Below are 22,760 nucleotides of genomic sequence, written 5' to 3'. Positions count from 1 at the left end.
TTTCACTGATATGTCTCCTAAAGCAAGGGACATAAAGGAAAGAATAAACAAGTGAGACCTCATCAAAATAAGAAGTTTCTGCACGGCGATAAAAAAACATCAGCAAAAAGAAATGGGAACCAAACATATGGGAAAATATATTTGCTAATGATACGTCAGATAGAGGTTTGATCTCCAAGATATATAAAGAACTCACTCGACTCCACTCGAGGACCACAAACGATCCAATCCAAAAATGGGCAAAGGACCTGGGCAGATGGTTTTCCAAGGAGGAGATACAGAGGGCCCAGAGACATTTGAAAGAATGCTCAGCATCACTAGCCATCAGAGAAATGCAGATCAAAACCAACATGAGGTACCACCTCACACTGGTCAGAATGGCCATCATAAACAGATCAACAAACTACAGGTGCTCGAGAGGCTGTGGAGAAAAGGGAACACTAGTACACTGTTGGTGGGAATGCAGACTCTTGCAGCCACTGTGGAAAACAGTGTGGAATTTCCTCCAAAAGCTGAAAATGAAACTGCTTTTCGAGCCAGTGATTCCCCTGCTCAGACTGTACCCTAAGGATCCTAAAATGCCAATTCAAAAGAACCTATGCACCCCAATGTTCATAGCAGCACAACTTTCAATAGCCAAGTGTTGGAAGCAACCTAAATGCCCATCAGTAGATGATGGATCAAAAAATTATGGTACATTTACACAATGGAATACTATTCAGCAGAAAAAAAAAAGAACTACTAAACTTTACAACAGCATGGATGGAACTCAGGTGCATTATGCTAAGTGAAATAGGTCAGGAGGTGAAAGACAAATACCATATGATCTCACCTATAAGTGGAACCTAACCAACAATACAAAGATGCAAGGAAAATAAGATCAGCAATACTGAAAGGAAAAGAAACCAACAGAGAGAAGAGGGAAGGAGAGGGGTGGAAAAAGAAGGGAAGGGGAACATCAAGGGACATATAGCAAGGACTCAGGGACAAAACCAAAGGGGAAGAGTTGAGGGAGGGAGGGAGGGGGCAAGGTAAAGTGGTGGGGGTAGGCAGAGACAAATGTATTTGAAAAAATAAATAAAGTTTTAAAAAAGTTAAAGTAAAATTTTCAAAAAATCTTAAAAAGCTATGGATTAAAACTATGGTTCGTACATTTACACAATGGAATACTACACAGCAGAAATAAAGTCCTACTACCTTTCATGATAGCATGGATGGAAATGTAGAGCATATTGAGAATTGAAATAAGCCAGGGAATGAAAGACAAATACCACATGATCTCACCTATATGTGGAACCCAATCAGCAAAACAAGAAAGTTAAATATAACCTGGAACATTGTAAGAAAAAACAAACCAGCAGTAATGAGAGGGGAGAAGGGTTGGGGTTTCAGGAAAAGAAGGAGTAGGGTCAATTCAAGGAACATGTATAAAGGACCGATGTACAAAGCCAAAGTGGGAAGGACTGCGGATGCTAGGTGAGGGTGGGTGGGGGAGGGGAAAATGGTGGTGGGAAAATGGAGACAAATATATTTGAACAATGAAGAAAAGCAATGAAATCCTGCCATTTATGACAGAATGGAGGGCATTATTCTAAGTGAAATGAGACAAACACATAAAGTCAAATATTGTATGTTACCACTATATGTGGAATCTAGAAATAAACTCTGATTTTATAGAAATAAAGAATAGATTGGTTGTTTCCCGGGGTTATATTGATGGGGGAATGGGGAGTTGTAGGTCAAACGGTACAAGCTTTCAGTTATAAGAAGGGAAAGTTCTAAGGATCTAATGTGCAGCGTGGTGACAATAACATATTGTATACTTGAAAGCTGCTGATAGATATTAGACATTCTCATCACATGCATACACAAAATTAACTATATGAGGTAACAAATGTGTTAATTATTTCAACTATATGTATATCAAGTCATCATGTTGCACACTTTTTAATTTTTAAGATCATTTATCTTTATTTCTTGATCATTTAGTAATAAACATATTGCTGTTGTTAACACTAACTTAATAATACCAACAATTACAATATTCAGAGTCAAAAGCTCATCTTTGACTTATGTTTTCTCTTAATTCTTCCTGAGGAGTACATTGTACACTTTAAATATGCACAATTGTACCTGTATATTATTCCTCAATAAAGTTGGAAAAAAACTTTTTTAAAAAATAATCATTTGGGTAGATTTAAAAAGTCTTGATGCTCTGGCCACACCTCATACCCAATTAAATAAGAATATCTGTGGCTGAGCCCTAGGCACCAGTATTTTTAAAATCTTTCCAGATAATTACAGAGTGAAGCCTGGCTTCAGAACCATTGTATTAGATCTTAGGAAAATATAGCCTGGTTTTTAAAAATAATTAAAATCCACATTTCAGGAACATATCTCCTTTTTAAAGCAAAGAAACAAAGAGAGCCAGAATTTCCTAGGGATTTTCAATGAGATGTTTCTACCCTTATCACCTGTTATGTCAACTGTTGCCAATGAAATAAAAGGTCTTGTTTCTGAGGATATGTGCTTCACAGGGGCACGGCCTCTGTGTAGCCTGGCTTTATGTTACATAAACAGTGCCAGACTGGAGGGTGATGTAATGCCTCATCCTATCTGGTCCTCCTCCCTAGTCACTTCATTGCTCACTCTCATAAGCCATTTTAAAATGTAATGGCCAAAAGCTTCTACATCACTGTAGTTTTAGAGGAATAGAACTTTACTCTTGATGTTAATCCTATATTCCTAATTCTAGATCTTAAGCTCGTCTATTAGTTTATACAATACTTATCCACCTAGCTACATTGCTTTCTATTCTCTCCTACTTATCTGTCTCCCTACTCATTCTTTCCCTTTTGGGGTCAATTCTGTAACAAGACTGAACTTGCATGACTATATATCTTGGTTTATCCATTTAATTCCAGCATAATTATATTTTTAATATTTTCTTATGAAATCTCTTGAAGATACAAAAAATAGAAGTTATTTTTATAATGAACACCACCTAAAATCTGCCATTAACATGTTATTGCACTTGTTTTATCACATATATACTCATCTAGCCTCTTCCCTCTACCCATCTAGCAGCCCATCCTATTTTTAATGCATTTCAAAGGAATCCCAGTATAATTATTAATGGCATCTTCCTTTACTCTCAAAAGTTTTCTTGTTTATAAAATGAATTATACAGTGACCATATTCTGGAGCAAATGCAGTGTGTGTGTAAGATGTAGCTATTTATCTAGAGCAATTGTAGGCACTGTGGAAGCATGAAGACAAATAAATGAGTTTCAATATTCAATTTAAAGTCTACTTTGAGTCTATGGCCATACTACCCTGAACTCTCCTGATCTCATCTAAAGTCTACTTTGAATAAATTTAAGTTAAGAAACAAGAGTGTAATAACTAAATGCTGACAGATAGTTTACCACCAGAGAAAACTAAAGTATTGGAGCAAGTAGAACTTAGTGGGTACAGGAAGAACCAAATGACATTTTCAGAAAAGATCAGATTTGTGCTCAGCCTTGAAGGATAGGTATAACTTCAGTGTTAAGACATAAATTGAGAACGAATATGGAGTGGTAAAGGAGAATGACATGAGTAATAATAGTGGTAGAAGAACAAGAAGACGATGAGCAAGGGTAAGCCACAGAGTTCATGAACTCACAGATTTTTCCTGATGTTCAGAAATAATAAGGAACTTCTCATCTTCACTTATGAGAGTCAAGAGTCATTTCACAGGCTAAAAGGCCAAGTCACTGACAGGTCCTAAGTGTCTACCCTGCAAGGCACTACTAGAAGAACATCATCTACAATAACTGTCACCTATTCATCCCTTATAACATGAGTTCAACCTTCAGGTGGCCCACTTTTCTATGTTGGAAGACAAGCTAACACAGATTCATTACTCATGCCAAAGTAATATCTTAATAAGCTATGAAGATTCTTGATTATTTACAGAAAAGTATGCCTTCCTACTTTATTTCTGATTTATTGAAAGCTAATCCATTGGGCTGTGAATTTTATCAGGCAGAACGTATATGCATGAATAACTTTTTATTTCAGCAGTATCAAAATCAATAGTCATTGGATTTGCTACAAAGCAGAGGTTCTGCATTCCAATTTGCAATATATTTTGCCATACCTCAAATAAATCCTGTTTATACATATTGCTTGCTTCAGTCACTTCTGTTATTAGAATGGATTTTTGCTAGAATGTAAGAATCATCTTTTTTTTATGTGGCCCTACACTACTCAGAGCAGATTAAAACACTTAGCCTAGCTTTACATGGCCTTGTGCTGGCCTGTGACTAGCTTTTGCCCAAATGAGAAGTAAATAAAATGGTTCTGAATGAAGGAAATATTGATTCAATTTAAAGGTCTCCTTGTTGCTCTCTTGAGTACCTCTATGATTTCTGATATGACTGAACCACCAGATCTTGTGAATTTCCAGGATATTGAATGTCCAGTTATACTGAATAAAACCTTTGCATGAACTTCTGGATTTAGCCAAGCACTTAACTCTCTTGATTCTAACCTCTGGTCCTACTTCCATTACTGATCACCATCCACTGCTTTTGCATCCCACAAAGTTTATGTTCTATGTCTATGGTGACATAACATTCAGAGTAATATTGCTAACATCATAATCACTACCAACAGTAGCATGATTATGCTATTTTCCAAGAAGGCTTAGGCTTTTGCCAAAACTTTAGTCAGATATTAAACTTATTTGCTTGTTCCTGAGGAGAGATTCAACTATATTGATGAGCAAAAAGCATTTTATTTTCATTGTCTTAGGAAGTTACTTTTGCTTGTGGTATCCTAATATTCTCGGAAGACAGAAAGAAGCACCAGAATAATCAAATAGAGGCCTGGGATTGTATAATTGTAGATATACAGTTTTGGTCATATATCACTAAAATATACTTAATTATTAAACAATAAAAGGCAAAGAACAGAAAAGAAGTTATAGGAGTAATAATAATGATCAACTTCTGTTTGGTTAAAACAGTGAAAAAAATTGGGATGGGTATTCCAGTCAGTCAGAAAAGTTTACTGAGCACCGACCATGTTCTACAAAGAGTAGAAAAGAAGTATGAGACATGAGCACTCTCCTGCAAAGAGCCTATATGGTCTGTTGAGGGAGAGAAGACCAATATATGTGAAATAGCCAACAATGGAAAAGTTATTACTATAAATCTGTAAACACAATTATAAGTGTTATAGTTCAGAAGAGATTAATGAGAGTTAAATTAGTCAAGGATGACTTCTTACACTAGTGAGGCTTGGGTTGGGTCTTTCAGGGTTTTAGGATTGTGCAGAAAATAGATTAGGATTCCATCTAAGGAAAACAAGACAGGGAAGAATTCAGTGTGCTTATAGGACAACGAGGAAGCTGGCCTAACTACAGGAAATGGCACATGATGGGAAATAATGGTAAGTGACCTTGTATAAATAGGACAGGCCACAATATGGAGAGTCTTGGATACCAAGCTAAGGAGTTTTGGCTTAATGCAGGTGGGACAATTCACTGATGTTGAAAATGATTACCTGACACAATGAATGCACTGTTTAAGAAAGATGCCACAGTTAGCAGATATGCAAAGTCTTACCCTGAACAACACACTCACACCCCTTGAATCCAATTTAATCATGTTTAGAAAAGTGACAGTTCTTGCAATTTAGGTCAAATTGCTTGCTTCAAAAAGATGTGTACTGCATATTTACCCAGAAGACATGAATGAATGAAGCAGTCAAGGACAATGAAGCACAATGTGCTTGGCATTAAATGGAAAAGAGGAGCAGTGTTAAGAGGTGAGGAGTATACTATTTCAATCTGATTGAGCAGAAAGAAGAAGTAGGTTATAGCCTTGGGTTCTCACCTTAAATCCTTCTACTTTAACCCAGTGCCATTTTACAGCAATTTTTACTATTTAATGTGTTCCAGTCACAAAGACTAAACTATATATATATATATAGTTTACTCTTGAATTGCAGATTAAAAAGTAATGAAATGTCATTAGTGAAGAAATAAGTAATAGCTGCAATTCAACTCACAAATAGCATAAACATCAGAGAAAAATAAAACTAAAAAATAGATTTGATTAAAAAAACATAGATATAGAGAACAGATTGGTAGTTGCCAGAGATGAGGGGGTGGGTGGTACAATGGGAGAATGTAATACAAAATCACAAATTTCCCGTTATAAAATAACTCCTGGGTATGTAATACACAGCCTGACAACTATACTTAATAATACTGTATTGTATATTTGAAAGTTGCTAAGAAAGGAGACCTTGAAAGTTTTCATCACAAGAAAAAATTTTGTAACTACAATAGCCCCACCCCAAGAAGGCTCTGCCCTGGCCCAGTACAAGCCCAACTGCTGAATACAGAGCAGTAGTCACAGATAATGGATCCCTGGCTAAAGGACATCCAGAAACACTTCAGGAGAGTCTGCAGACAGAGGTGTTGGGGAGAGAACTGAGGGAGTAGCCAGTGGGATCCCGGTGCTGACTCCTTCCAAATAAGGCAGCAGCCATCTTGCTCAGGCAGACCACTCCCATAGACAGCAGCACCATGAAAGGATACAATAACCCTGCCCACAGGAGGGACTCTGCCCCGCCCTGGGGTGCCTAAGCCTGACTGCTGAGTGCAGAGTGACTAGATTAACAACTGCAGGACAGAGCCACAAACAGTAGATTCCTGGAAGTCTCTAAAAGGCTGCCTAATGTCAGATGGGGTCGACAGCTGACATCTTCAGAAGCCAATCCAGAAAGGAAAAAAAAAAGAGCGATCTCCTACCATACAAGTTCATACCACAAAGTCAGGAAACCAAGACAGATCAATTTAAGAAGCAGAAGGTAAAAGGAAGAGACTCGGAAATAAGGAGAAGATGAAGAAACACCCCCTGATTGAAGGGAAAGGAGCAATCCCCATAAAGAGAACTAAATGAAATAGAGGCAAGTAAACAATCAGATACTGAGTTAAAAACAATGGTTCCAAGGAAGCTCAGCAAGTTCAAAGAGAATTATGAAAAACTATAGGGTAATTATGAGGAACATACTGCAAACTGTATTAGTATGAAAAAAGACATAGAGGCTCTCTGCTCCTCCTGTTTGACAGACAGCTGCGTCTTCCTGCGCAGTGCCAGCCTCAAACCTGAGACAAGATGGTGAAGATTGGAGTGAACATATTTGGCCATATTGTACACCTGGTCACCAGGGCGGTTTTTTACTCCATCAAAGTGGATTTTGTCATCATCAATGGTCTTTTCATTGACCTCAACTACATGGTCTACATGTTCCAGTATGATTCTACTCATGGTAAGTTCAAAGGCAGAGTCAAGGCTGACAATGGGAAGCTTGCCATCAATGGAAAGTCCATCTCCATCTTCCAGGAGCGAGATCCTGCTGACATCAAATGGGGTGATGCTGGTGCTGAGTATATTGCGGAGTCCACTGATGTCTTCACTACCATGCAGAAGACGGGCTCATTTGAAGGGTGGAACCAAGAGGGTCATCATCTCTGCCCCTTCTGCCAATGCTCCCATGTTTGTGATGGGTGTGAACCATGACAAGTATGACAACTCCATGAAGATTGTCAGCAATGCCTCCTGTACCAACTGCTTGGCCCCCCTGGCCAAGGTAACCCATGACAATTTTGGCATTGTGGAGGGACTCAAGACCGCAGTCCATGCAATCACTGCCACCCAGAAGACTGTGGATGGCCCCTCTGGGAAGCTGTGGTGGGATGGCCGAGGGGATGCCCAGAACATCATCTCTGCTTCTACTGGCACTTCCAAGGTTGTGGGTAAGGTCATCCCTGAGCTGAATGGGAAGCTCACTGGCATGGACTTCCGTGTCCTCACCCACAACGTGTCAGTTGTAGATCTGACCAGCCACCTAGAGAAAGCTGCCAAATATGATGACATCAAGAAAGTAGTGAAGCATGCATCAGAGGGCCCCCTCAAGGGCATCTTGGGCAATAACGAGGACCAGGTTGTTTCCTGCAACTTTAAGAGTGGCACGCACTCCTCAACCTTCGATGCCAGAGTTCGCACTGCCCTCAATGACCATTTTGCCAATCTCATTTCCTGGTATGAAAATGAATTTGGCTATAACAACATAGTGGTAGACCTCATGGTTCACATGGCCTCCAAGGAGTAAGAGCCCCCTAGACCACCAGACCCAGTGACAGGAAGAAAGACAGGAGCTGCTGGGTAGTCATTGCCCTTCATCAATCACTCAATACACTGAGAATCTCCTGACCACCAGTTTCCATCCTAGAACCCTTAAGAGAGGAGGGGCTTAGGGATCCCTGCCTGATCATGTACCATCAATAAAGTTCACTGTACCAAGCAGGAAAAAGAAAAAGGATATAGGAACTATCAATAAAAGGCAAGAATAAATGAAAAATACGACTTCTGAATTGAAGAACACAATAGAAGGAATCAAAAGCAGCCTAGATGAAGCAGAGAATGGAAACAGTGAGCTGGAGGACAAAGTAGAAAAAATCTCCCCGAAAGTGCAAGAAAATTAAAAAGGACTCAAAAAGCATGAAGAGACATTTAGGGAAATGCAGGACAACCTGAAACATAATAATATCCATATAATAGGGATACCAGAAGAAGAGGAGGATGAGAAAGGTATAGACAACCTGTTTGGAAAAGTAATGATAGAAAACTTCCCAAATTGGAGGAGAGAAAAACTCACAGAAGTCCAGGAAGCACAGACGGTCCCATTCAAGAGGAACCCAATGAGGCCCACGTCAAGACACATCATCATTAAGATGGCAAATATCACCCTTTTCTCTGTGGAATCACCATAGCGTCTGGGACCCTATACACGTACCCTGAAAACTGGAGGTCCTTCAAGGCCCTCATTGCTGCTCAGTACAGCGGGGCTCAGGTCCACGTGCTATCTGCACCACCCTACTTCCACTTCAGCCAAACCAACCCCAACCCAGAATTTCTCCGCAAATTTACTGCTGGCAAGGTTCCAGAATTTGAAGGTGATGATGGATTCTCTGTGTTTGAGAGCAATGCCATCACCTACTATGTGGGCAATGAGGAGCTGCGGGGAAGCAATCCAGAGGCAGCGGCCCAGGTAGTGCAGTGGGTGAGCTTTGCTGACAGCAACATAGTGCCCCCAGCCAGTACCTGGGTGTTCCCCACCTTGGGCATCATGCACTACAACAAGCAGGCCAAAGAGAATGCAAAGGATAAAGTGAGGTGAGTTCTGGGGCTGCTGGATGCTCACTTGAAGACACGGACTTTCCTGGTGGGTGAACGTGTGACACTGGCTGACATCCTGGTTGTCTGCACCCTGCTGTAGCCCTATAAACAGGTCCTGGAGCCTTCCTTCTGCCAGGCCTTCCCTAATACCAACCACTGGTTCCTCACCTGCATTAACCAGCCCCAGTTCCGCGCTGTCTTGGGGGAGGTAGAGCTCTGTGAGAAGATGGCCCAGTCTGATGCTAAAAAGATTACAAAGAGCCAGCCTAAAAAGCACACCCCTCAGAAGGAGAAGGGGTCTCGGGAGGAGAAGCAGAAACCCCAGGTTGAGCGGAAAGAGGAGAAGAAGGCAGCTGCCCCCACCCCTGAGGAGGAGATGGATGAGTGTGAGCAGGTGCTGGCTGCTGAACCGAAGGCCAAGGACCCCTTTGCTCACCTGCCCAAAAGTACCTTTGTATTGGATGAATTTAAGTGCAAGTAGTCCAATGCATACACGCTCTCCGTGGTGCTGCCGTACTTTTCGGAGCACTTCGATAAGGACTGCTGGTCCCTGTGGTACTCTGAGTACCACTTCCCTTAAGAGCTCACCCAGACCTTCATGAGTTGTAACCTCATCACTGGAATGTTTCAGCGACTGGACAAGCTGAGGAAGAATGACTTCGCCAGCGTCATCCTCTTTGGAACCAAGAACAGCAGCTCCATTTTTGGAGTCTGGGTCTTCCGAGGCCAGGAATTTGCCTTTCTGCTGAGTCCAGACTGGCAGGTGGACTACGAGTCATATACATGGCAGAAACTGGATCCTGGCAGCAAGGAAACCCAGATGCTGGTTCAAGAGTACTTTTGCTGGGAGGGGGCCTTCCCATGTGGGCAAAGCCTTCAATCAGGGAAAGATCTTCAAGTGAACATCTTTGCCATCACCTAGCTGCCTACACCTGTCCTTCAGAGAGATGAGGTCATTAAAGGAAACTTAACATTGAAAAAAAATGGCAAATATCAAAGACAAAGAGAATCCTAAAGGCAGCAAGGGAGAAACAAGTAGTAACATGTAATGGAGACCAACATGGCTAGCAGCTGACTTCACAACAGAAACACTACAAGCCAGAATGGAATGGCAGGAAATAGTCCAAGAAATGAAAAACAAGAACCTACAGCCAAGACTACTCTAACCAGCAAGGCTCTCAATTAAAATGGAAGGCAAAATACAGAGTTTTGCAAACAAAACAGGTTAAAACAATTCACCACCAAACCAGCACTTCAAGATATGTTAAATGGACTTCTTTAAGAAGTGAATAAAAAGACTGAGAGAGGATAATAGGTACATAGGGGAAAAAAATGAATTTGTACCTATCATAAATAACTTTAAATGGAAATGGATTAAATGTCCCTATCAAAATATATAGGATACCTGAATGGATAAGAAAACATGAGCCACACATATGCTGCCTACGAGACCCACTTCAGAACAAATGACCTACACAGACTGAAAGGAAAGGGATGGAAAACAATATTTCAAGTAAATGGACAGGGGAAAAAATGCAGGGACAGCAATACTTGTATCAGACAAAATAGTTTTCAAAACAAAGGGAATAAAGAGCCCTAGAAGGACACTACATAATACCCACAGGAAGAATCCAAAAGGAGACATAAGCATTGTAAACTTATATACACCCAACATAGAAGCATGAAAATACATAAGGAAAATCTTGGAGAACTTCAGAAAAATATAGACAGCAACACACTGATACAAGGGGGTTTTAAAACCGCACTGTCAACAATGGCTACATCTTCCCAACCTAACATCACCAAGCCCATTGTGGAACTGAACAATGAATTGGATCAAATGGACAGAACTGATATACATAGAACATTTCATCCCAAAGAAGCAAAACATACATTCTTTTCAAATGCACATGGAATATTTTCAAAGATAGACCAAATGATAGGAAAAAATCAAGCCTTAACAAATTCAAGAATTGAAATAATAACAAGCATTTTCTCAGAGCACAAGGGCTTGAAACGAGAAACCAATGTCAAGGAAAAAACTAAAAAATATTAAATCTCATACAGACTTAATAGCATGCTATTAAACAATGAATGGGTCAAAAATGAAATCAAAGAAGAAATCAAAAATTTTGAAGAAACACATGAAAACAATGACAACAGTTGCAAACCTATGGGATGCAACAAAATCAGTTCTGAGAAGGAAGTTCATAGCAAAACAGGCTTACCTCAAAAAGATAGAAACATTTCAAATAAACGACCTAACCCTACAGCTTCAAGAACTGGAGAAACAACAATAAATAAAGCCCAGAACAAGGAGAAGAAAGGAAATGATCAAGATGAGAGCAGAATTGAATGGCATAGAGAATAAAAGAACAATTCAAAGAATCAACCAATCCAGGAGATGGTTCTTTGAAAAGAGAAACAAAATCAACAAACATTTAAGCATATTCCTGAAGAAGAAAAAAAAGGGAGAAAACCCACATAAATAATATCAGGAATGAAAGGGAAGAAATAACAACTGATACTACAGAAATAAAAAGGATGGTAAGAAATTACTATGAACAATTAATATGCCAAGAAATTTGAAAGCCTGGCAGAAATTGACAAATTTCTAGAAAAATGTCACCTTCTAACACTGAATGAAGAAAAACCAGGAAGCCTGAACAGATCAATAACAGTTGGTGAAATTGAAGCAGTAATAAAAAAATTCTGGCACACAAAAGCCTTGGACTACATGGTTTCACAGTAGAATTTTTGAAAATATTTAAGGAAGATCTAACTTCTGTCCTTCTCACACTATTCCAAAAATTCCCAAGGGAGGGAAGACTCCCATAGTCTTATGACGAGGACAGCATCATCCTAATCCCAACACCAAATAAAGACAAAACAAGAAAGAATACTACAGGCCAATATTGCAATGAACATAGACATTAAAGTCCGAAACAAAATATTGGCAAGCCATATCCAGCAATACATTAAAATGATCGTCCAACATGATCACGTGGGATTCATGTCAGGAATGCAAGGATGGTTCAATATTCACAAATCAATAAACATAATACATCAAAAAAAAAAAAGGAAGGAGGAGAGAAGATGGCAGAGGAGTGAATGGGAGTCACGCTGACCTCCTAGCAAAACCAAACTGGAATTGCAACTAAAGAGTGGAGTAATCACCTGGAAACAATGGAACGATAGTGGGAGAGGAGCTTTGGAGCCGCGGACACACAGTGGAGTCAACTCTCACACATCCCAACGGGTGAGAAGTGCGGCGGAGGCTTGAGACGGGGGGTTGGGTGCCCAAGGGCACTAGCACCACAGGGATATTGAAACGGCCAGTTAGCTTCCCCCGAGAGGAACGGGGTCTGAATCATAAACGGGGACCCCTAAACTACAGCAGCTAAAACCAAGAAAATACAGACAAAACACAACCCCAAAAAGCTTAGGGGTGCTCTCTGCCAGAGACGGGCAGCTGGGGATGCAAAGAGACATTTAAAGGGCCAACGCAAAAACTGGAGTGGCAGCCACCCTCCTTGATCTCTGGGTAGAGGCGGCAGCAGGGTGGGCTGGTGCCTGGGAAAAGACTGGTAAGGAAAACTTTGTGAAGAGTACTGACACGGCGGCCAGTGGAGCCCGGGTGATAACGCACCTCCCACTCTGCAGCTCCCAACCCGCTCAGGCTTAAGGGAATTAATTAACCTGCCTTTTGAGCGCTCCTCACATAGCTTGTTCGAGTGTGAGATGCACAGCTGCGTGCAGACTGGCTGGGAAAGCCTTGAGGACAGACTGGAGATGGAGGCGTTGGGGAAAGAACTGGAGGAGGAACCTGGGAGTCCCAACTCTCTCCTCGTTCTGTGTCTCCATTGTGGGCTGGAAAGGCGTGCCCCCAAAGAGGCAGAAGAGGGATGTGCAGGAAACAGACTGCCTACGATTGAAACACAAGCCACACAGGCGGTGGATCCTTGGCCGAAGGGGTCACAGAAATGCCCAGAGACCCCTGAGGAGAGACTAGAAACGGAGGCGTTGGGGAAATAATGGGAGGAGGAACGAGGGAGTCCCGAATACTTCTCCTTGCCATAGTCTCCATTGCGCAGAAAGAGGCCAAACCCCAAAGAGCCAAAAGCTGAAAAGCACACACAGACACGCCAAACACCCAGTGCAGGCGCGCACATTTGCGCCAAGTGACCAGCGAGGGTTGGCAAGCATGTGTGTGATCCGCGAGGGCTGTCGAACGCTTGCACCGGCCGGCAACGCTTCCCACAGATTAGCACAGATACGGCCTGCGAGGGAGTGCACAGAGCTGCAAAGGCAAGCGTAAACTGACCAGCTCACCCGCGATTCCAGAGAGGCCCACAAAAGTAGTAGAGCTGCCCAGAGACCCTGGAGGAGAGACCAGAGACAGGATAAACCAGAGAGTCCAGGAGCTGACTTCCTCCTATTTCCGTAGTCCCCATTTGGCGAGGGCAAGCAACGCACCCAAAGAGACAAAAGCAGGGAAAACACACAACAGAAGACCCCAAACTGACCAGTGCCGGGGAGGTCGCCCACCAGAGAGGCCAGATGAATACGCAATGTCGCGAATAAGACCGCTGGTCTGGGGAAAGCACATGCAAGACCAGGCGGGGGGGGATCCAGCCCTGCCGGGAGCACGCTCAAGGAGCCTGAATGAGAGTGCAGAGAGATCCCAAAGAATAGCCCAGCCCTGACCGAAGGGGTCACAGAGCTGCCCCAAGCAGGAGTCAGACACAGACAGCAGACACCTGGAAGGCTCAAACAAACAACCAAAGGTCATATAGGGACAACAACAGACATCATCAGAGGCAGGCCCAGAAAGAAAAGTAGAGGACAAAAATACTTAACAGACTCTCACAAAAATGGGAAGAAAAAGAAGTTCCCCCCAAATGAGTGGAAAAGGGGACTCCCCACAAGGAGAGTTAAATGAAATAGAGGCAAGGGAACCATCAGATATTAAATTCAAAACAATGGTTCTAAGGACGCTCAATGAGCTCAGCCAGCTCAAAGATAACTATGAGGAACTGCAGAGAAACTATCAGGATCTTACAACAATCTATATCAGCCTAGAAAAGGACATAGAAACTATCAAGAAGACACAAGAGGATATGAAGAATGCCATTTCTGAATTTAAGAATACAGTAGAAGGAATCCAAACCAGGCAGGATGAAGCCGAGGATCGCATCAGTGAGATGGAAGATAAGGTAGAAATAAGCTCACAGAAAGAACAAGAAATGGAAAAATGACGCCAAAAGAATGAATAGGCATTTAGGGGAATGCAGGACAAACTGAAACGCAATAACAGCTGTATAATAGGGATGCCAGAAGGAGAAGAAGAGGAGCAAGGGATACAGAACTTCCTAGAAAAAGTAATGATGGAAAATTTCCCTAATTTGAGGAGAGAAAGGCTCTCATGGATCCAGGAGGCACAAAGGACCCCACTCAAGAGGGACTCAAAGAGGACCACTCCAAGACACCTCATCATTAAAATGGCAAATGTCAAAGACAAAGAGAGAATCCTCAAGGCACCAAGGGAGAGGGAGAAAATAACATACAAGGGGGCCTGATACGCCTAGGAGCTGACTTCTCAACAGAAACACTACAGGACAGAAGGGAATGGCAACAAATATTCCAAGCCATGAAAAGCAAGGGCCTACAGCCAAGGCTGCTCTACCCAGCTAGGTTCTCCATTAAAATGGAAGGGGAAATACGGAGTTTCCCAGACAAGAGAAGACTAAAAGAATACATCTCTACCAAACCAGCACTCCAAGATATGCTAAGGGGACTGGTTTAAGCAAATGAGGGAAAAAAAATGAGAGAAAGAGAAACACAGGTAGAAAGAGAAAAGAAGAGTAAGTTTCTATCAGTAATATCTCTCAATGTGAATGGACTAGTTGCACCAATCAAAAGACACAGGGTAGCTGAATGGATAAGAAAACATGACCCACAAATATGCTGCCTACAAGAGACCCACCTCAGAGCAAGAGACCTACACAGATTGAAAGTAAAGGGATGGAAAAAAATGTTCCAAGCAAATGGGCATGAGAAAAGGGCCGGGGTTGCCATACTTGTATCAGACAAAGTAGATTTCAAAACAAAGGTCATAAATAGAGAGCCAGAGGGTCACTTTATAATACATAATGGAAGAACCTATCAAGAAGACATCAATATTGTAAATTTATATGCTCTCTACATTGGAGCCTTAAATTTTATAAGGAAATTTTTGGATGACTTCAAAAAAGATATAGACAGCAACACACTGATAGTAGGAGATTTCAACAACCCACTGTCAAAAATGGACAGATCTTCCAAACAAAACATTAATAAACATATTGTGGCGCTGAATGACACACTGAATTAAAGAGACTTAACTGTCATATATAGAACCTTTCATCCCATAGAAGAAAAATACACATTCTTTACAAATGATCATGGCAGTTTTTCAAAGACAGACCACATGATAGGACACAAAGAAAACATCAGCAAATTCAGGAAAATTGAAATAATACCAAACTTTTTCTCAGACCACAAGGGACTGAAACTGAAAATCAACCTCAAAGAGAAACTTCAAAAACTTACAAACTCATGGAGACTGAACAGTAGACTATTAAACAATGAATGGGTCAATAATGAGATAAGAGAAGAAATCAAGAAATTTCTGGAAACAAATGAAAATGAACAGATAACAGTCCAAAACCTATGGGACACAGCAAATGCAGTCCTGAGAGGGAATTTGATAGCAATGCAGGCTTACTTAAAAAAGACAGAAACATTTCAAATAAAAGACCTAACACTGCAACTTCAAGAACTGGAGAAACAACAACAAATAAATCCCAGAGCAAGTAGAAGGAAGGAAATAGTCAAGATTAGAGCAGAACTGTATGACATAGAGACAAAAAGAACAATTGAGAGGATCAACCAATCCAGAAGCTGGTTCTTTGTAAAGATAAATGAAATTGACAAGCCTTTAAGCAGACTCATCAAGAAAAAAAGGGAGAGGACCAAATTAATAATATCAAAAACGAAAGAGGAGAACTAACAACTGATACAACAGAAATACAAATGATCATCAGAAACTGCTATGAACAATTGTATGCCAAGAAATTTGAAAATCTTGATGAAATGGACAAATTTTTAGAAAAGTATAATCTTCCAACACTGAAGGAGGAAGAAACAGAAAGCTTGAACAGACCCATAACAGCTGGGGAAATTGAAGCAGTCATCAAGAAACTCCTGGCACACAAAAGCCCAGGGCCGAATGGTTTCAAAGGAGAATTTTACAAAACATTTAAGGAAGAGCTAACCCCTCTCCTTCTCAGACTATTCCAAAAAATCCAAGAGGAGGGAAGACTCCCAGACTCTTTCTATGAGGCCAGCATCACCCTGATCCCAAAACCAGATAAAGACCCTACAAAGAAAGAAAACTACAGGCCACTTTTGCTGTTGAACATACATGCTAAAATCCTTAACAAAATGTTGGCAAAGCGCACCCAGCAACACTTTAAAAGGATTATCGACCACAATCAAGTGGGATTCCTCCCAGGAATGCAAGGATGGTTCAATATAAGCAAATCAGTAAACGTGATACATCACATAAATAAAAGAAAGGACAAACACCACATTATCATCTCTATAGATGCAGAAAAAGCATTTGATAAGGTACAGCACCCATTTATGATCAAAACACTCAGCAAAATGGGAATAAATTGGGCATTCCTCAATGTAATAAAGGCCATATATGAAAAACCTACAGCCAATATCATACTCAACAGGTAAAACTGAAAGCTTTCCCACTAAGATCGGGAACACAACAAGGATGTCCGCTCTCACCGCTTCTTTTCAACATCGTATTGGAAGTCCTAGCCACAGCAGTCACACAAGAGAAAGAGATAAAATGCACCCAAATAGGAAAGGAGGAAGTAAAGCTATCATTGTTTGCAGATGACATGATAGTGCACATAGAGAACCCTGTAGACTCTACCAAAAAACTCCTCAACCTAACAAGTGAATTTGGCAAAACAGCAGGATACAAAGTCAACATTCAGAAATCAAAGGCATTTTTGTACACCAGCAATGCAATAGAAGAGGAAGAAATCAGAAAAAAAAATACCATTCAATATAGCAAGAAGAAAAATTAAGTGCTTTGGCATAAATTTAACCAAAGACAGAAAAGACCTGTATGCAGAAAACTATACAACATTGAAAAAAGAAATTAAGGAAGACACAAATAAATGGAAACATATACCGTGCTCATGGATTGGAAGAATTAATATCATCAAAATGTCCATACTACCCAAAGCAATTTATAGATTCATCGCAATCCCTATTAAGATACCAATGACATATTTCACAGAAATAGAACAGTCATTTCAAAAATTTATATGGAACCATAAACGACCCCGAATAGTCTCAGCAATTTGAGAAAGAAAAACAAAGTAGGAGGGATCATAATATCGGACATCAAGTTCTACTACAAAGCCACCACACTCAAAATACTCTGGTACTGGCACAAGAACAGACCCATAGACCATTGGAACAGAATAGAAAGCCCAGAAATAAGCCCAGGTTTTTATGGGCATCTAATATTTGACAAAGGGGGTAGATGCACAAAATGGAGCAATAATAGCCTCTTCATCAAATGGTGTTGGGAGAGCTGGAGGGCTACATGCAAAAAATTGAAATTGGATCATCAGCTGACTCCATACACAAAAATAAACTCAAGATGGATAAAAGACTTAAATGGAAGTTGCAACACCATCAAAGTCCTAGAGGAGAACATTGGCAGGAAACTCTCAGTTATCCCATGCAGCAATTTTTTCACTGATATGTCTCCTAAGGCAAGGGACATGAAGGAAAGAATAAACAAGTGGGACCTCATCAAAATAAGAAGCTTCTGCTCAGCAAAAGAAAACATCAGCAAAATGAAAAGGGAGCCAACCATATGGGAAAATATATTTGCTAATGATTCATCAGATAGAGGTTTGATCTCCAAGATATATAAAGAACTCACTCGACTCCACTCCAAGAAGATAAATGATCCAATCAAAAAATGGGCCTAGGACCTGGGCAGACTGTTTTCCCAAGGAGGAGATTCAGAGGGCCCAGAGGCATTTGAAAGGATGCTCAGCATCACTAGCCATCAGAGAAATGCAGATCAAAACCACCATGAGGTACCACCTCACATTGGTCAGAATGGCCATCATAAACAGATCCACAAACAACAGGTGATGGCGAGGCTGTGGAGAAAAGGGAACCCTAGTACTCTGTTGGTGGGAATGCAGACTGGTGCAGCCACTGTGGAAAGCTGTGTGGAATTTCTTCCCAAAGCTGAAAATGGAACTGCCTTTTGATCCAGTGATTCCCCTGCTGGGACTATACCCTCAGAACACCAAAATGCCAATATAAAAGAACCTATGCACCACAATATTCATAGCAGCACAATTTGCAATAGCCAAGTTTTGGAAGCAACCTAAATGCCCATCAATAGATGATTGAATCAAAAAGTAATGGTACATATACACCATGGAATACTACCCAGCGGAAAGAAAGAACTACTAAACTTCGTGACAGCATGGATGGAACTCGATAGCATTATGCTAAGTGAAATAAGCCAGGGGGCGAAAGACAAATACCATATGATCTCATCTATAAGAGGAACCTAAGCAACAATGCAGAGATGCAAGGAAAATAAGACCAGCAACACTGAAAGGAAAAGAAACCAACAGAGACAAGAGGGAAGGAGTGAGGGGGACAGGGAAAAGGAAGGGAAGGGGAAAGTCTAGGAACATATAGCAAGGACTCATGGACAAAACCAAAGGGGAAGAGCTAAGGGAGGGTAGGAGGGCGGCGGCAAGGGAAAGTGGTGGGGGGAGTCAGAGACAAATGTATTTGAAAAAATATATTAAAATAAAATTAAAAAATACAAAAACAAATAAAAAAACAAAAGGAAGACAAAGGCCACATGATCATGTCAATAGATATGAAAAAAGTATTTGATAAGGTACAGCATCCATTTATGATAAAAACACTCATCACAGTGGAATAAAGGGGGCATACCTCAACGTAATGAAGACCATATGTGAAAAATTGACAGCCTACATCATAGTCAAAGTGCAAAACTAAAAGCTTTCCCTGTAAGATTCGGAACAAGACAAAGATATCCGCTTTCACCACTTCTATTCAGCATAGCACTGGAAGTCCTTGCCACAGTAATCAGATAAGAAAAATCAATAAAAGGCATCCACTTTGGAAAGGAGGAAGTAAAACTGTCCCTGTTTGCAGACGACATGATAGTGTATATAGAAAGCCAAGTAAACTCCACCAAAACTAATCTACCTTATAAATGAATTTGGCAAAACAGCAGGATACAAATTCAATATTCAGAACTCGAAGGTATTTATGTAGCCAAAAATGAAATATCAGAATTGGAAATTAGAAAAAAAAATCCCACTTGCTATAGCAACTTGAAAACAAAGTACCTATGAAATTTAACCAAGGAGGTAAAAGAAATGTAAGGAGAAAACTATGCAACACTGATGAAAGAAATGAAGGAAAACACAAATAAATGGAAGGATATACCATGTTCATGGATTGGAAGGATTAACATCATTAAAACGCTCATACTGACAATACCAATTTATAGATCCGATATGATACCTATTAAAATACCAATAATGTAACTCACAGACACAAAACAAGCATTTAAAAAATTTATTTTAATCATCAATGACCCAAAATAGCTGCATCCATTTTGAGAAAGAAGAACAAAGTAGGAGGGGTCATAATACCTGACATCAAACTATATTAATAGGCCACTCTAATTAAAGGAGACTGGTACTGGCATAAGAACAGAGACATAGATCATTGTAACAGAATAGAGATCTCAGAAATTATCCCAAGTCTCTATGGTCAATTAAAATTTTAAAAAACAGACAGAAGCATAAAAGGGAATAAAAATAGACTCTTCAACAAATGCTCTTGTGATAGCTATACAGCTACATGCAAAAAAGTGAAATTTTACCACCAACTTCCAGGATGTTAATCACAACTTTTTCCAGCATCTCCACACTGTATATGCTACCTGCCCCTTAGTGACTTAGTAACCTTCTTGGTAATAAGATTGACTGTGGCAGCATCACCATGCTTGTGTTTAAGTAACCCATATTTTGTCTTAATAATGACCCTGAAGTGCAAGAGAAGTGATACTGGAAATTCGGATATGCCAAATAAAAGCAATAAATTACCTCCTTTAAGTTAAAAGATATATATGTAAGGGAAAAGACATGGTATATATAACACTCAGTACTATCTGCATTTTCAAACCCCCATTGGTACTCTTGTAATATATCCCCTGTGGATATGGAGGGACTACTGTATTTCTGTTCTAACCATTCCAATATTGTACTGGAGGTTCAAGGAAAGGCAATTAGAACACTGAAATTCTCCCAGGACCAACCTGGAATTACAACAAAATTGTGGAGAAATCACCTGGAACAATGATCTGAACAATAGCAAGAGAGGGGCCTTACAACCCTGGAGACAGAAAAATCAGCTTTAGCACAAACTAACTGGTAAAGAGTGCAGTAGAGACTGAAGATGGGAGGCAGGGCACCCAGGCATCCAATGGCGGCAGCACCAAAACTGAAAGAGCCAGTTGGAACCCAGCTGAGAAGAGTGGGGTCTATACCAAAAGCACAGGTCTCCAGCCTGCAGCACCAGAGCCCAGAAAGTACACAGAAAAAAAGCCAGCTGCGAAAAACAGCAGAGTTGCTCTCTGCCAGAGACAGGCAGCTGGAGATGCAAAGAGCTATTTAAAGGGTAAACGCATAAATTTTTATTTGCAGCCACTTACCCTGGTCTCCAGCAAAAGCAGGGGCAGAGTGGGCTATAGACTGCTAAGGAGAAACAGGGGAAGGAGTATTTGGGGAGAAAACTGAGAGAGCAGCCCGTGAGACCTCAGTGCTGACTCATCTCCGATGCAGCAGGATCCATCTTGACCAGGCAGAGACCACTCGCCCTGAGAGGCAGTAGCATCAGAGGACAAAATAGCACTGCCACCAGGTGGGATTCCACCCTGACCTGTGCAGGCCTAAGCCGCCTGCTGAGTGCAGAGTGAATAGATTAACAGCTGAAGGAGACAGCCACAGACAGCAGATTCCTGGAAGTCTTGAAAAGACTGCCTAATGTCAGACAGGGACAATATCTGACATCATCAGAGGCAGGTCCAGAAAGTAAAAACAGCAGTCTCCTACCATAGAAGTTCACACCACAAAGTCAGGATTCAAGACATATCAATTTAAGAAGCAGAAGCAAAAAAGAAGAGTCTCACAAATAATAGGAAGGCAAAGAAATACCCCCTCAGTCAAAGGGAAAGGAGGAATCCCAAGAAAGAGAACTAAATGAAATAGAGGCAAGTAAACTATCAGATATTGAGTTCCAAACAACAGTTCTAAGGAAGCTCAATGAGCTCAGTGAGCTTAGAGATAATTATTAAAATTTACAAGGAAACTATACGGAACTTACTGAAACTATATCAGCATGAAAAAGGACATAGAAACTATCAATGAGACAAGAGGAAATGAAGAATACATTTTCTGAATTGAAGAATACACTAGAAGGAATCAAGAGCAGGCTAGATGAAGCAGAGTATGGAACAGCGAGCTGGAGGACAAGGTAGAAAAAAGCTCCCAGAAAAAGGAAGAAAATAAAAAAAGATTCAAAAAGAATCAAGAGCCATTTAGGGAAATACAGGACAACCTGAAATGTAATATCTGTATAATAGGGATATCAGAAGGGGAAAATGATGAAGAAGCGATAAAGAACCTGTTTTAAAGAGTAATTATGGGAAACTTCCCTAATTGGAGGAGAAAAAAAAAGTCACACAATTCCCAGAAAGCATAGAGGGCCCCATTCAAGAAGAACCCAATGAAGCCCACTCCAAGACACATCATCATTAAAATGGCAAATATCAAATACAGACAGAGAATCTTAAAGGCAGCAAGGGAGAAACAGGTAGTAACAAAAAAGGGAGCCCCAATACAAATATCCACTGACTTCTTAACAGAAACACTGCAAGAAGTGTTTCTGCACTGCAAGCCAGAAGGGAGTGACAAGAAATATTCAAAAGATTGAAAAGCAAAGACCTGCAACCAAGACTTCTCTCCCCAGCAAAGCTCTCAATTAAAATGGGAGGGGAAATAAGGAGTTTCCCAGACAAAATAAGACTAAAAGAATACACCCCCACCAAACCAGCACTATAAAATTTGCTAAAGGGACTGCTTTAAGAAGAAGAAAAAGAGTCTATCGATACCCAGTTCCTTTCAATTACCAATACTGGACATTACCAATATTTTTTAATATGTATTAATCTGATTGTGACAAAGATGTGTTATTTCAATTGTTCCTTTATTATTTGTTGAATCTAAACCTGTTTTTGTATATTTCTTGCCTACTTCTCTTATTAAAAAACAAGTCTAAATGACTTTTTGGTATTCTTTATTTATCGATTAA

General features: G+C 40.5%; 2 pseudogenes; both read left to right on the top strand.

Annotated features, from left to right (window-relative positions):
* The first annotated feature begins 7,175 nt into the window (after positions 1–7,175).
* LOC129073215 (glyceraldehyde-3-phosphate dehydrogenase-like) lies at positions 7,176–8,172 on the top strand (annotated as a pseudogene).
* A 645-nt stretch (positions 8,173–8,817) lies between these two features.
* Positions 8,818–10,141, top strand: LOC129073241 (elongation factor 1-gamma-like; annotated as a pseudogene).
* Positions 10,142–22,760: the final 12,619 nt, after the last annotated feature.

Source organism: Pteronotus mesoamericanus, unplaced genomic scaffold (assembly GCF_021234165.1).
Source record: "Pteronotus mesoamericanus isolate MK-2021 breed Mesoamerican mustached bat unplaced genomic scaffold, CSHL_Meso_final contig_37, whole genome shotgun sequence".
NCBI classification, from domain to species: domain Eukaryota; kingdom Metazoa; phylum Chordata; class Mammalia; order Chiroptera; family Mormoopidae; genus Pteronotus; species Pteronotus mesoamericanus.
The sequence above is the reverse complement of the archived record's forward strand: the minus strand, read 5'-3'. Positions and strand labels throughout refer to the sequence as shown.